Genomic DNA, 13,419 nt, shown 5'->3' on the forward strand with positions numbered 1-13,419 from the left:
GGCTCGCAAAAGGTTTTTGGATCCCCATCCAAAGAGGGCATGCTGGGCAGCACGAAACCCACGCCTGGCAGCCTGCACGCTGAGCAGTGATTTAAACCCAGGCTCCCAGCGGCTGGGAAAGAGGCAGAGGGGAAAACAGATGTGAACACAATGCTGGAGATAAAGGAGAGGCCAAGGGAACAGCTGCCGGAGTGCCAACCCAGCCCTGTCGCCTCCTGCAGTGGGCACCGAGTGCGGGAGAACATCCAGCAAGGATCTACCAGCTTACAGACGGGCTGGAGGGGATCACTGTGAGAGAATGAAAAGGAGGACCAGAGGGAAAACGTGGTGGTTTTGACACTGTTCTTGCTTAGATTTTGAAGGAGAGGTTAAAGCTTGGAGAAGGGGAGTTGCATTGAAACATTGAGCGATTTGTTACTGTGGTTCGTCCTTCTTTCCCTCTCTTTTCTGATGGTGCCGTGGAGGAGAAAGAGATTTAATGTAGGAGAAAGAGGATGAAAAGGTGGAAGCGAAGAACGAAAAGGCAAGGATGTGGAAATGTGATCCTTCAGAAAAGATAGGAAAATGTGGTCTTGAAATAGTTCTGGTTTGAGTTTTCCAGGTCTCACTGGTTGTCTGTCTGAAAAGCTGGTGGTGCAGAATAGCGGTGAGGCCCCTGCGTCCTTTCTCTTGGAAACGAGGTGCCTTTGTTAGTGAGGGTCCTGGAAGCCCTACAGCACGGGAGCAGGTGAGAGGACAGAGAGGTCTCATGGCTCTAGATGAACCCACACACTCATTTTTCATGTCTGGGTTGCTGGTCCTATCTTGCCAGCAGTAGAAATGCCCAGATTTCAGCTCTGGGTTCCTCTGCTTTCCTCCAGTTTCACCTAGACTGGGACCAGCCAGTGGAGGCTGCGGAGCCCATCCTGCCTTGCTCTCCTACATGAGATGAATCAAACAAGTCTTAATCCACCCCTGTCACTGCCAAAGCCTCCCTGTCACCAAGCCCTCAGGGTAAACAGCCTCCGATTTGTACCTGGCCCGTCCTCACCTGGACCAGCTCAAGATGAGTGGTCAACAGAGATGTCTTCTCCACACTTTGCCCTCATTGCAATCCCTCCTCCTCGCGGCCAGCTTGAAAGCTTCAGCCTTTGATCCGCCTCTTCTTTTGCAAACACTTCTCTCCGCTCGTGGAATTAAATCTCTCTTGCAGTGTTTTCCTTCCCTATCTTTTCTTTTTTTGGCCGAGTCTGTCTGAAATATTGTATTTTTTTCCCACTCCTTCGGCAGCGGGGCTATATAATTGATGGCCTTACCAAGCTTTCTGAGCTGAACATTAAACCCTTCCTGCCTTGGCTCCGACAGGAGTTCATTACTTTCTGAAAAGCTTTGTTGTCTGTTTGTGCTCAGATGATTGTTGTTGTGGAGGGGAGGATATTGTCAGCAGAGAGAGAGGAGGAGGGGCTGGATTTGACCCGGACTGCTTTGTAATCAAATCCTGTTCTCTTTCTTTTTAGCAAATTTTCGAGTGGAAAAAGCCTCTTTTAGCAAAATTGAAACACCGGCATCCTCCCAAAGGCGAGAGTACAAAACACAGGCCTCTAATTAATGTGCAGCGAAAGGTTGTCTTGGAGGTGGTAGGAGAACGCTGCTTTGCAAATTGCTCGTGAGAGCGATGCTCAGCTCCGGCAGGAGCAGGAGGCTGCTCCCATCGCCACGGGCTTAACACTTTTGGATTCTTGGTGAACCTGGGTCGTAGAATCATAGAATTACTTGGTTGAAAAAGACCTTTGAGATCATTGAGTCCAACCATACCTGTGCACTACTAAACCGGATCCCTGAGTATCTCCTCTACCTGTCTTTTAAATCCCTCCAGGGATGGGGACTCCACCACCTCCCTGGGAAGCCTCTGAGAACCCTTTCCGTGAACAAATTCTCCCTAATATCCAATCTGAACCGCTCCTGGTGCAATGGGTTTAACACTTTTGGGTTGCTGGTGAACCTGTCGTGGCTGTCACCTCAGCATCCCGGGCTGCCTCAGGCAGGATGAGCCCCATGCGGTGTTGGCCGAGTCCCTCCAGCACCGCGATGTCCACATTCTGGTGCTGGGGCTCGCTGGGCAGGAACGGTTTTGCACGATGCAAATTGCTTTCTGCCCCTTTCAGTCTTTTCTGGCAAGGCGAAGCAGAAGTGCTTCCTCTGGTTTGTCCTACGCTGATGCTTCTTCTGGCTCTCCATCTACCTCCGTGGTTTTTCAGCGCTTAAAACACAGCGAGGCTGAGGTGATTACAAGGCTTGGAGATGCAGTGACACTTCCCTGCCAACAAGTAATTGATTTATTAAAGACATTACAATACATTCATGGTTGAGCGTAAGAGTTTCCTTTGAACTCGCTTGAAAATCCAAAGGGATTGTGCCTGTTTACAAGTACCGCAGGCAAAATAAATCTGCGCTCCCCCATCGCTTCCCAACCCCCCCCCAACCTCTGCATCGCCACAATTTCATTTCCCTTTGACTGGCACGAGTAAATATCACAGCTCGACAACTCCAGTCCAGTGACCGGTGTGATCCAATTTAATAGCATTTAAAAATTCAAAGTGATTGTTCGCCAAGTGGAAATGTAAGATTTCATACCCAGCCTGCCTTGGGGAGGAGAGGAAGAATGAGGGGGGTGCGGGGGATGTAGACAAATGGACTAGATAAAAAATAATGGAAAGTAACTTAATTAAAGAGGCTCGAGCCAAGTTAAAAACAGTAATGGTTTTGAATCGGAGAACCACAGATTTTTAAAATGAAAGGGGGAGAGGAAAGAAAGGGAAGGTAACTGTGGATAAAGAGCCTCCAAAAATGATTAAATGGGAAGAGAAGGAGGCATAGGAAGGAAGGGAAAAAATAATCCTGCTGTGAAAGGCACATGGGGAATAGATGGTGCCATGGATGAGGCTGGGCATTAGAAAGACAAATAGGGAAATTAAAGGATGCTCTGGGGGGAGATAACTCCCTGCGGCTTCTCTGGCGTTCTCGGAGGAGCGACGGTGGCCAAGAAGAAGGCTTGAGGGCTTCATTTAGGGAAAACGGGAAATGTAGAAGCAGTCCTAATGGAAAAGGAGAACAGCCCCCGGCTGCTCCAGGCATGCCGATATTCCTGCCTTGCAGTAACATCGCTCCCTCCTATCCTTTTGCCTTTAACTCCATCCAACAGTGCTGCTTTAGGTTGAGATTTGGTAATGATATTTTAATTGCCCCTCTGTGTACGCGGATATCCTGCTGCGCATTCTACCGCCCGATGACCAATTTTGCACCGCAGTGCTCTCATCTCGTGCTGCCCATTGGAAATACCTCTCCTGGCAGCCATCCCAGTGCCTTGTCCATGGCTTTGCGTGCGTCACGGAGCTTGAAAAGCAGGTGCTGATGGAGCTTCGATCCGAACAGATGCTTTTGGGCCATTTCCTCCTTGGGCCTCATTGTAAAGCAGGGATAATAATTGTCCTTTATCTCACCGGGTGTTTTGATGAAAGGGTTATTAATGCCCACACCGCTGGCAGACCCCAGAAATTGGAGGCGGTGATGTGTCCTTGTCCCAAGAGAAGCCAGGCACCTGTGGGGAAGGGTTGTCCTTGGGATGCCTGAACTGGGGAGGTGAATTAAGACAGCAGAGACCAACCTTAGAATCATAGAATCACCAGGTTGGAAAAGACCTCTTGGATCATTGAGTCCAACCATTCCTATCTGCCACTAAACCACGTCCTCTAACCTTACCTCTACCCTTGCTGCCATTTCTCAGAGCTCAGTCTTGAAGTGCTAAGATTGCTCTTTTAAGGACATTTCAAGGCATGGGAAGGGTGGTGTTCATCGTCACACAGACTCTGGCTTGTTGGTGCTTGCTTTCCTGCTTGTTTTGGTGAAGCCTTGGGTTGATCTCCTGGTGTATTGGGTCAGGGTGAATGCTAAGGAGGTGTTTTGTGTAGGGTGCCAGGCCAGAAATATTCCACGGGAGGAGTGAGGAAGGCTGGAGCCCAGAGGGGAGAACCTGCAAGAGCAGGGTTGGGTAAAGAAATTCCTAAAGGGAGGAGGAAAGAGTGGAGCGGGGCAGCTTTGGGAAGGTAGACCTGCCTTTGCCAGAACAATGGATGGGATCACAAGTCTCGTGTTGAAGAGATGTGTTCCCATGGGGACAGGAGGAGTAGCAGCATCTGGCGGTCTAGGACACCTCTAAACGGCCAACTCTCTGAGGGGACAATCCTATGCAGGGAGCCTCTAACCCTCCCACTGTAAAATTGTCCCCGCGGAAAGTTGTCTGCTGTGGAGACCTGTCCCTTCCCAGCATCTGGAGGCATAAATCACCTCACCTGCTGTTTGTTTTGAACTGTTGGGCTTTGCTGACCTCCTGCTTTATAAGCAGATGAACAAAGGGTCTGTTCACAAGGAGCAGCCACCAGGCCACATAATCAGAGAATAATAGGGCTGTGCTGCCTTTCTGATCACTTAATTTTTCACCGGAGTCAAAAATGATCATGGGAAGAACCCCAAGCAGAAGTAGAGGCTCTGGCTGGAGCACCTGCAAGGGCTGGAGCTCAGGGTGCACAGAGCTCTGGAAGGATGGGAGGAAAGAGGCTGTTTGGGCACAGGTGGTGATGGCAATGGTGCGTGCGTTGTTAGAAACATCCAACCCTGCTCCCTGCACATCCTTGTCTTGCTTCTCATTATGTCCCTGCCCTAAGGTTGATGTCGGCACGGTGCCTAAAGGCACTTTACCAGCTGTGGTGTCCAGGAGGGCTGAGGATGCAGCCTGCTAACATCTGCTGTCTCCTTTTTCACATGTTCGTCAAGAACCCCATGGGGTGAAGGCTGTATTTTTGTGTCTTGTTGCTACAGAACCTACAGTGGGGTCTGAGGATGTCAAAGATGTCATGGTGAGGCTTAGGAGGAAAGGAGGGATTGTTGCCCAGGGAAGTTGTGGCTGCCCCATCCCTGGAGGTGTTCAAGGCCAGGTTGGATGGGGCTTTGAGTACCCTGATCCAGTGGGAGGTGTCCCTGCTCATGGCAGGGAGTGGAACTGGATGGGCTTTGAGGTCCCTTCCAACCTAAACCATTCTGTGATTCTAAGTAGATAAGTAGAGGCAAAAAAGGACAGTGGTAGACCCAGAAGATACAAATAAACTTGCAGTTGAATCAAAACTTGGGGCTTTCACTCAGTTCCACGTTAGACTCTCGATGGGTTTTGAAGTGAAACCATCAGGTGCCCATTGCCCACCGCGGCGTTTCGGGAAGTGCCACTCTTCCTCCTGTAAGGGCGGGTGAGCCGCGGCGTTTCCCCTGCGCACGGGGCTGCACAGCTCCTCGAATGAGATTAGTGTCAGTGTGGAAAGTGTCATCATAAACACTTACTTTGTGCTCGAGTCGGGGGAGAGGGAGCACGAGTGCGAGAGCACGGAGATAAGAACAAATATGCAAGAGCACAGTGTGTTTTTAATGGAAGGGAGATTTATTTCTCTCAGTGTCTTTTTAAGCCTCTAGATAGATCACAAAAAAAACCAAAAACCAACTCAACCCACACACAACCTGTCTGCCTGAAATAGCCGAAATGTAATTTAAAGAGCATCTTTTTAACTAATACTTCACTTCAGAGACACCTGCCCTATATTCATTGGAGATGCGGGCTGCATTAGAGCATCTGATTTATCTTTGGAAAGGATGTTTGAGCTCCTTTGTTCCTGCTGGGTCCCTTTTGACAAATGAAGTGGCTCACGGTCAGTTTGGCGTGCTTGGTCCTCTACACAATGCTTACTCCTCATGGATGGAGACCTGGGGGAAAACAGGGAGACGTTCCCACTCTCCAGGAGTGGGGCTGGGAGCAGGGCCTGCCCCATCAGTGGGGGGCATGGTCCTTTACCCTCTGGCTGGTTTGGAGGAGATGAGCTGAGGTTTCACGCTGAGCTTTGCAGGACAGTGTGCACTGACGAACCAGATGAGGAACATCATGTGAACTTGCTGCTGGTTGGTACAGGAGACTCCAGGTTGACTGGGAAGTGCTGTTTGCAGGACCATAATCTCAGGATGAATGCCCTGAACTGGATCTGTGCATCCTGGCTTACGTCAGCCCTAGGCTCTGGGGGGACCTTAGAGCAGCTTCCAGTACTAAAAGGGGCTCCAGGAAAGCTGGGGAGGAGCTCTCGATCAGGGAGGGCAGCGATAAGATGAGGGGGAATGGTTTTCATCTGCAAGAGAGGAGATTGAGATGAGATCTTAGGAAGAAATGTTTTGCTGTGAGGGTGGGGAGGCCCTGGCCCAGGTTGCCCAGAGCAGTGGTGGCTCCCCTATCCCTGGAGGGGTTCAAGGCCAGGTTGAATGGGGCTTGGAGCCCCTGATCCATGGCAGGGCATGGGACTGGATGAGTTTTAAGGTCTTTTTCAAACCAAACTTTCTATGATTCTATGGATAGGACGTGGCTAGAAGGACTGTCCCCACGCAGAAATACCTCCATCTACAGTTCCTATGCCCATCAGCTCTGGTATCTTATAATTTTATACACTATCATCTTTTAAATAAGCCTACAAGGAAGACAAATACGTGTCATTACATTGATAAATAGCGATGAGACCCAAGGAAACCGAGTATTTTGCCCAGGACCAGGAGTGGTGCAGGCATCAAACCATCCTCCTCTGCAGCTTATTGACCAGCAGCAAGGAGGCTTTTCTAACATCAGAGAAAAAGGAAGTTCTTTAAATCACATTTTTCTCCCAGGATGTGACCCAGCAAAGGAGAGGATCCAATATTATTCTACATCCCTTAGGAGACAGTGGTGCAGGGGCTCATCCCAGACAGCCCCAAGATACCGGGTGGCTTGCATCTGCTGGAGGACAACTATCAAGGATGAGAGAGTGTGGAGACAAGTGGGGGGAAAGACGGAGAGAGGAGAGCTATTGTCAAATCCCTATCTCGCCCTTTCTGATGTGAAGTTCACTTGTAATATTTTTCTCGACTCGGGTTGCTAATGCGTTTTGTTCTCCAGAGTGCGCGTGGCCCGACTTCCCGCGCAGCCTTTAATTAGTTTCTGGATGATGACATCTCCACTGAGAATCGTCTCGTCGTGTCCCTCCGATCTCGGGGGGGAGATAAAGGAATCTAATAAAGACGTTCAGCATTTCTAGGTGATGGGTTTGACAAGCTTTGTATTAACAAGAAGTCGTGTTCAAACTTTCCCGGGTGCCCTCGGCACGCTGCTGCTCGTCCCAAAGCAGTGGCTTTTCCCAAGGGGTCTGATGGAGCCTCCATCAGCGCCTGGTGGGATGAGAAAGGCAGAGCTTGGGAACCTGCATCCTTGAGTAGGTTGAGCCGGAGTTATTGTTAGTTTGATGGTCACCATGGAGAGCTGAGAGAGGCTGTCGTGCCTTGAGGAGAGGTGTCAATAACGCTGGAAAGATGAGGTGAAGGTCTTTGGGTTTCGAGATCCTTCAATTTTCTGCCTTTAATGCGACATTGCTTGACTTGCAGGGGGGAATCCCAGGTGATTCGGGGTGCAGAAACTGGAAACTAGATCCTTGTAATGTGCAGCATGCATGGAGCTGAAAATGAGATCCATCTAGGCAGGGAGCTGAACTGTTGGACGGTCCTTGTTCATCTGCATTTCTTCATGGTTAGCAATGCAAAAACATTGTTCTTACACCTTCAAGGGGTGTTTTGGGGTGTTCTAGGGATTGGGGTTTCTTTGAAAGATGAGTGTGAAGTAGTTTATAAAGGAGATCGGCATTGTTAGACTCTTTTTAGAGAAGGCAACAAAGTCTAGAGCAGTCCTAAGCCTTCCTCTGGGGGTTTTAACGTGCAAGCAGAACTCCCTTCTCCCAAGCCTGAACAATGGATTCTGCCTCTTCTATAAAGACGCTCATTAATAGTCATGCTAAACAAACTGTTGCTTGATTCCCCAAAGCTGTGGGCCTTGCTGTCAGGGGTTTCGTCCTTTTTATGGTAGGAAAAAAGATGCGAATCCCTTCAGAGCCTTGAACGCAGGGGACCAAACGCAGCCAGGCAGCACCACAGCTCCTCAGGGCAGCAGCAGTCGGGATCCACGCTGGTGAACCGGACCCGCCAGGAAGAAGTCCTTGTGCTGGAGAGCTGACTCTCCTTTCATGCCATGTTTATTCTGGCATATCCCTTGTTGACTGCGGTAGGAATACTGCTGATTTATATTGTCATAAGTGGAATCAGATTGGGCTCCCTTTTGGCACTTAGCTATAAAGTTTGTCTGCAGAAACCCTGCTGCTTATGCGGTGAATTATACCCACATTCACAAATACTTTACTAATGAGTGATTGGAAACGTCTTGTTTCCTCCCTCCTCCTCTGAATTATTATGATGCCGTGCTGTATAACCTGCTGCAGAGATGAGTGTAAAAGATTTTGTGTCCTCCAAGCTTGAGAGAGCTTTGCTGCAACAGGAGCCGTTATCTACTTGGGAAATCATTTAGACACATCTCGGTGCCGTATGACACATCTCATTACGCTTTGCTTTAAAAGGAGCAATTGCCATTAGTTATTTATTAATTGCTTATTAAAGTCATTACGTATGTCCTCTTCATTTCCAGCCTTCTTTCTTCACGTCTTCGGCCGCCGCCAGGTTTGTGCAGAGGCAGCTCGGTCCCACAGCGAAGCCGAGCTGAACCCAACGTGCTGATGGGGAAGGGAGTAATCATACAAACCCATGGCAGAGGCAGCCCCGAGGGGCAGAACCGGCTCATTAATTGTCAGGCTTGTGTATACAAGCCTGTGCGGCCGAGCCACATAGCTGGAAGCAGGTTGTAAGGCTGTGTTTGCCCTTCCTTGTACCCCATGGACTTCTTCAATACAGCTCCTGGGCTGTGTGAATACGATGGAAGGATGAAGCCCTCTCTGCTTTTCTCTTAATTATGGTTCTTTTAGAATGGCACAAACTGATTTAAAAGCCTGTTGTAGACCTGTAGTTGAAGACACGGGTCTCTCAGTTTGCTTTCTGCTCTCCTTAAAAAGTGAGAGAGGTTTTGAACACAAAAGAGGGAGAAGACACAATGGTGGTGTCTGGCACAGTGCAGCGGAAACAACATATGATTCCCCTAATGTGGTGGCTGATGAAAGAGAGCAAAGTGCTTCAGTTACAACCTGGAAGAGGTGGATGGGGAACGTGATATTGAAATTTCTGCCCAGCACCCAGTTCCAGATCTCTTAGCAGACCCCTCCATTGTAGACATGGGACCGTGAGCTCCGTCCCACGTGTGGCATTACCACGAGCAGGACTGGGACACCAGGAGGTCCTGTTTGCTGAGTCCTAGAGGCAGGACCCATGGTAGCATTGCTTCGTTAAACATGGGGAAGTCTGTGGGTCACAGCAGTAAGACTTATTAAATGCAGGAGCAGCGGCAGCCTGATGTTCAGGAAGCTGCCGGTGCACATCACAGATTGCCTGCAGAAGGCAAGTCTGAATTTCCCTCTTTTTCTTTCTCCGAGATGCTTTTATAGTAGTTCTTTGTTGTTTCCTTTGATCTGAAGCAGATGTTGCTCGTGCTGGATCATGGAGGTTTGCATGTTTTATAAGGGGGAAGTGCTTACCGGGAGAGCTCGCTCGCTCGCAGGCTGCTGCTGGAGGCTGTGAGTCCTGCACAGCGCTGGGCTTTTTGATGCGGGAAGGACCCGTTCTGCCCATCTCCCACACAAGAAGGGATTTACAGGTCTGGAAAAGTCACATCTTTATTTCTGTGCTACCTGCAAAGCTCCCAAAAAATGGAGAGAAAGAAAGAAAGTACTTAAGCAAAAATACACATTTCCTCGTTACAGGCACCCAACTTAGTGAGGCTCATCTGAGGTCTCCTTCCCTGTCTCTGGTGCAGAGGATGCTCCAGATCAACGCTCCCCTAATACTCAAGGGTCTTCCTGCCTCTTGCTTGATGTGTGGCTGAAATTTGGGGTGCCCGGACAGCACAGTGGTGCCAAGGAGTGCATTGGGAGACAGTGACTGGGACACAGTGTCACAGAGTGGAAACCATGGGCAACACCATGACCATTGTATGCAAAAAGATCGTGGAATTATAGAATGGTTTGGATTGGAAGGAAGCTTAAAGCCCATCCAGTTCCACATTCCACCCCCTGCCATAGGCAAGGACACCTCCCACTGGATCAGGGGCTCCAAGCCCCATCCAACCTGGCCTGGAACCCCTCCAGGGATGGGGCAGCCACCACTGCTCTGGGCAACCTGGGCCAGGGCCTCCCCACCCTCAGCGTGAAGAATTTCTTCCTGATATCTAATCTTAATCTTTCCCCTTCCAATTTAAAGCCATTAAAAGACCAAAATTACCCAAAGAATGATGGAGAAGCAATGACGATGGGGATGGTACGTGCATGGGATGTGTGAGCATTTGCACCTGTGTTGGCTGTCGGATGAGTGTTTGGAGGTGAAAGCATAGCGGGAATATTGTCAATGCCAGAGGCAGGAGGGTGTCTGTGCGCCAGGGAATGTATCTGTGTAGGCAAGTGCATATGCTTGGATCCGTAAAGACATATATCACCTGACTGAACACCCTCGAACGCGTAACGCGCCATATGGTTTGGTTAAATATTTAAGCAAGCTGCTTTCTGTCCTGGGGACTCCACATGTGCGAGCGGGCGCCAAGTGCAGGGAAGCTGGTGGCATGCCCTGGGTACTTGCGGAGGGCTGTGAGCAGCCCAGAGACCTTTCCCGTCATCGTGGCGAGGATAGGGGTGGAAAAAAAGAAGTTATCAGATCGATAAAGCACCAGCCCATCTCTGGGGAAATCTGCGCTGTGTCACTGGAGCAGCTTGGCCAACACTGCCATGTTTAATCACTTCTGAACAAGAGAGATGCTGAACACAAAAGGACTGCCCGCAAGGAAGGGGTTCCCGCCTGGGAAGCTTGCATTTATTTAGCTTTATTTATTTATTCATTCCCATAGGGGCACAGCTCCATCTGCGTCCCGCGTTCAGCATAAAAAAATCTCTCCTCTGCCCCATCGCTGTGGAAATGCCGGCGGATGGCGAAAGCGTTTTAATGCAGAGGGAACGGGAGCACTGGTGACCGTTAAATACTGTTAAATATATACTTGCAATCATTTATTTATTAAGATTTCCCTCCCTAGTGTGGTAAAAGCCTTACAACATACCTGTTCAGTCTCCAGAAAGGCATTTTAAATGGTTCGTGTGGTTAATTATTCAAACGTTTAATTAGCATACAATAACTGTCGTGTTAAATCCTACCACTGCACATTTAATTTAAGGGTTAGCTAACGACTTCGCTGACATTGTCGCTCTGGTTTACTTCCCAGCCATGCCTGTCTCGTCTCGTCCCAAGTCGGCTGTAGTAACTTGCCTCTCCCCGAGTACATCCCGAGCTCCCCAGTTGAGCTTTTCCTTGGCACACGAGCGGCTTCTGCAGTTGTCAGAGAGAGCTGCAAAGTCTCCCATTGCTTGGCCAAGCAGCAACGTAACCATCTCTCTTCCTCTGCCTGGGCTGAGCAAAATATAAACCTCTTGCTGTGCTGCTGAAGAGGAGGATGTAATCCTTGTGCTTCAGGATATCCAAGTTGCATTTGTGTTAATTGTGTTTAGAATCTGGTCAATCGATAGGGTCTGGAGCCCCCCAGAGGAAGGCAATGAGGCTGATGAAGGGTTATGGGGAGCGGCTGAGGGACCTGGGGCTGTTTAGTCTGGAGAAGAGGAGGCTGAGGGGAGACCTCATTGCTCTTTACAGCTCCTGGAAAGGCCATTGTCCTAAGGTGGGCGCTGGTCCTCCCAAGGACCGAGTGATAGGATGAGAGGAAACAGCCTCAAGTTGCACCAAGGGTGGTTTAGATTGAATATTAGGAAAAACTTCTTTCCTGACAGGGTGGTGAAGCCGTGGCAGAGGCTGCCCAGGGCAGTGGTGGAGCTCCTGTCCCTGGAGGGATTAAAAACCCACGTAGCTGGGGCACTTCAGGACATGCTTTAGCAGGCACGGTGGGGTTGGGCTGACAGCTCGGCCGGATGAGCTTAGAGGTCTTTTCCAACCTTAACGATTCTATGATTCGATGACAGATTTTTGCCTCTTGCCTGCGAGGGTACAAATCCATGTACACGGTAGCAGAGTGACGGTGCAAAGTCTGACTTGATTTTGTTTAAGTCTCGGTGAGCTTTGCAGAACAAGCTGAATTGGGTTGATGTGGATTCAGGAGTTAAAAACATCAAAAAGGTTCTTCTGTGATTTAGCGAGCTTCGCATTGAAGATGATAGATATTGCTCTAGTTTTGTCGGGACTTACAGCTGGAAGCTATTGCTTCTTCCCGGTCGATGGCAGGCAATTCACTGCGCCTCTGCTTGTCTCTTTCCACCTCTCTGAAATGGCAGTGGTAATACCTCCTTGGCCTATTTTCGTTGTCTAGACAGTAAACTCGGTCTTTTTAAAGCGCACATGGGTTTCCTGGTTAACAGTCTCACCAGGACCACCGGATGATCATAGCGCCGCTAGAACTCATTGCGCCTCCTCCGTGGACTACCTGGCTACTGGCAGAGCATCTCCCGGCTCCGTGCAGGCGCGTGGTCCCAGGCAACACGTGCTGTCCCCTTATACTGAGTTTAATGATTAATAATGCATATTAATATTTCTTTTGGTGTCTCCGTGCCCTCCACTGTCCTGCCCGAGAGGCCCCGCTGCTCTCGGAGTGTCTGATCTGTAGTTGTCCTCCAGTGTATGATTAGCAGATTAGCCATTGTGCCCAGAGCAGCAAAAAAAAAGAACTCCCAGAAGCCCTTCAAAACAGAGAATAATTCATTACCCACCTTGATTTTCACTTAAAATGTACTTTAACTACACTTCCAACTACAAACCCTAAATCACCCTCATGTTCACAAAAAATCCATCATTTTTTATTTTATTGCACGGCACTGGCATGACATAATCCCTTCCAGAGCGTCTTGGAGTGCTTTACGGATCAATAAATTACTTACCTGCACAGCAGAGGCGATACGTGCAAGGCCATTGCAGTTGTTCCAGCTCAGCGCAGCCCCTGGAAGGTGTGGGAGGTGACGAGAAGCAAGAAAGGGGTGCTCAGGATTGGGGTTTGGGTCAGGATTAGGGGTGCTGCAATGGGCTGGGCTGCAGGTGTGAGTAGGTTGATGAACGGGGAAGACAGGAAGGAGGTGGGATGCTTTGTAAGTGATTTGCGACTCTTCCGCAAAGCGTCGCAGCAGGGTGCCAATCCGCTCCTAGGCTTTGGAGAATGGCCTGGAAAAAATAAACCAAGGAAGGTGATGGTCTTTATTATGTTCTGCAGGTGCAGGCTGATAACAGCAGCCGATCGTTTGTCTCACACAGCCCTACACCTCGTAGAAACCCCAGCCCTCCCTGGCACAGCTGCACCTCGTCCTCTGCTAAAACAGCAGCAGGGACCAGGCACTCCTTGGTTGCTCCTCATCCCATCCCCTT

The 13,419-nt window shown here is 49.5% G+C and overlaps 1 protein-coding gene across 7 annotated transcripts in view; it reads left to right on the forward strand.

Moving 5' to 3' along the window:
- LOC104066067 (protein CEPU-1) overlaps positions 1 to 13,419 on the forward strand; it is a 418,198-nt gene that overhangs the window by 370,137 nt on the left and 34,642 nt on the right. The window lies entirely within an intron of this gene.

This window comes from Cuculus canorus, chromosome 23, assembly GCF_017976375.1.
Source record: "Cuculus canorus isolate bCucCan1 chromosome 23, bCucCan1.pri, whole genome shotgun sequence".
Classification (NCBI taxonomy): Eukaryota; Metazoa; Chordata; class Aves; order Cuculiformes; family Cuculidae; genus Cuculus; species Cuculus canorus.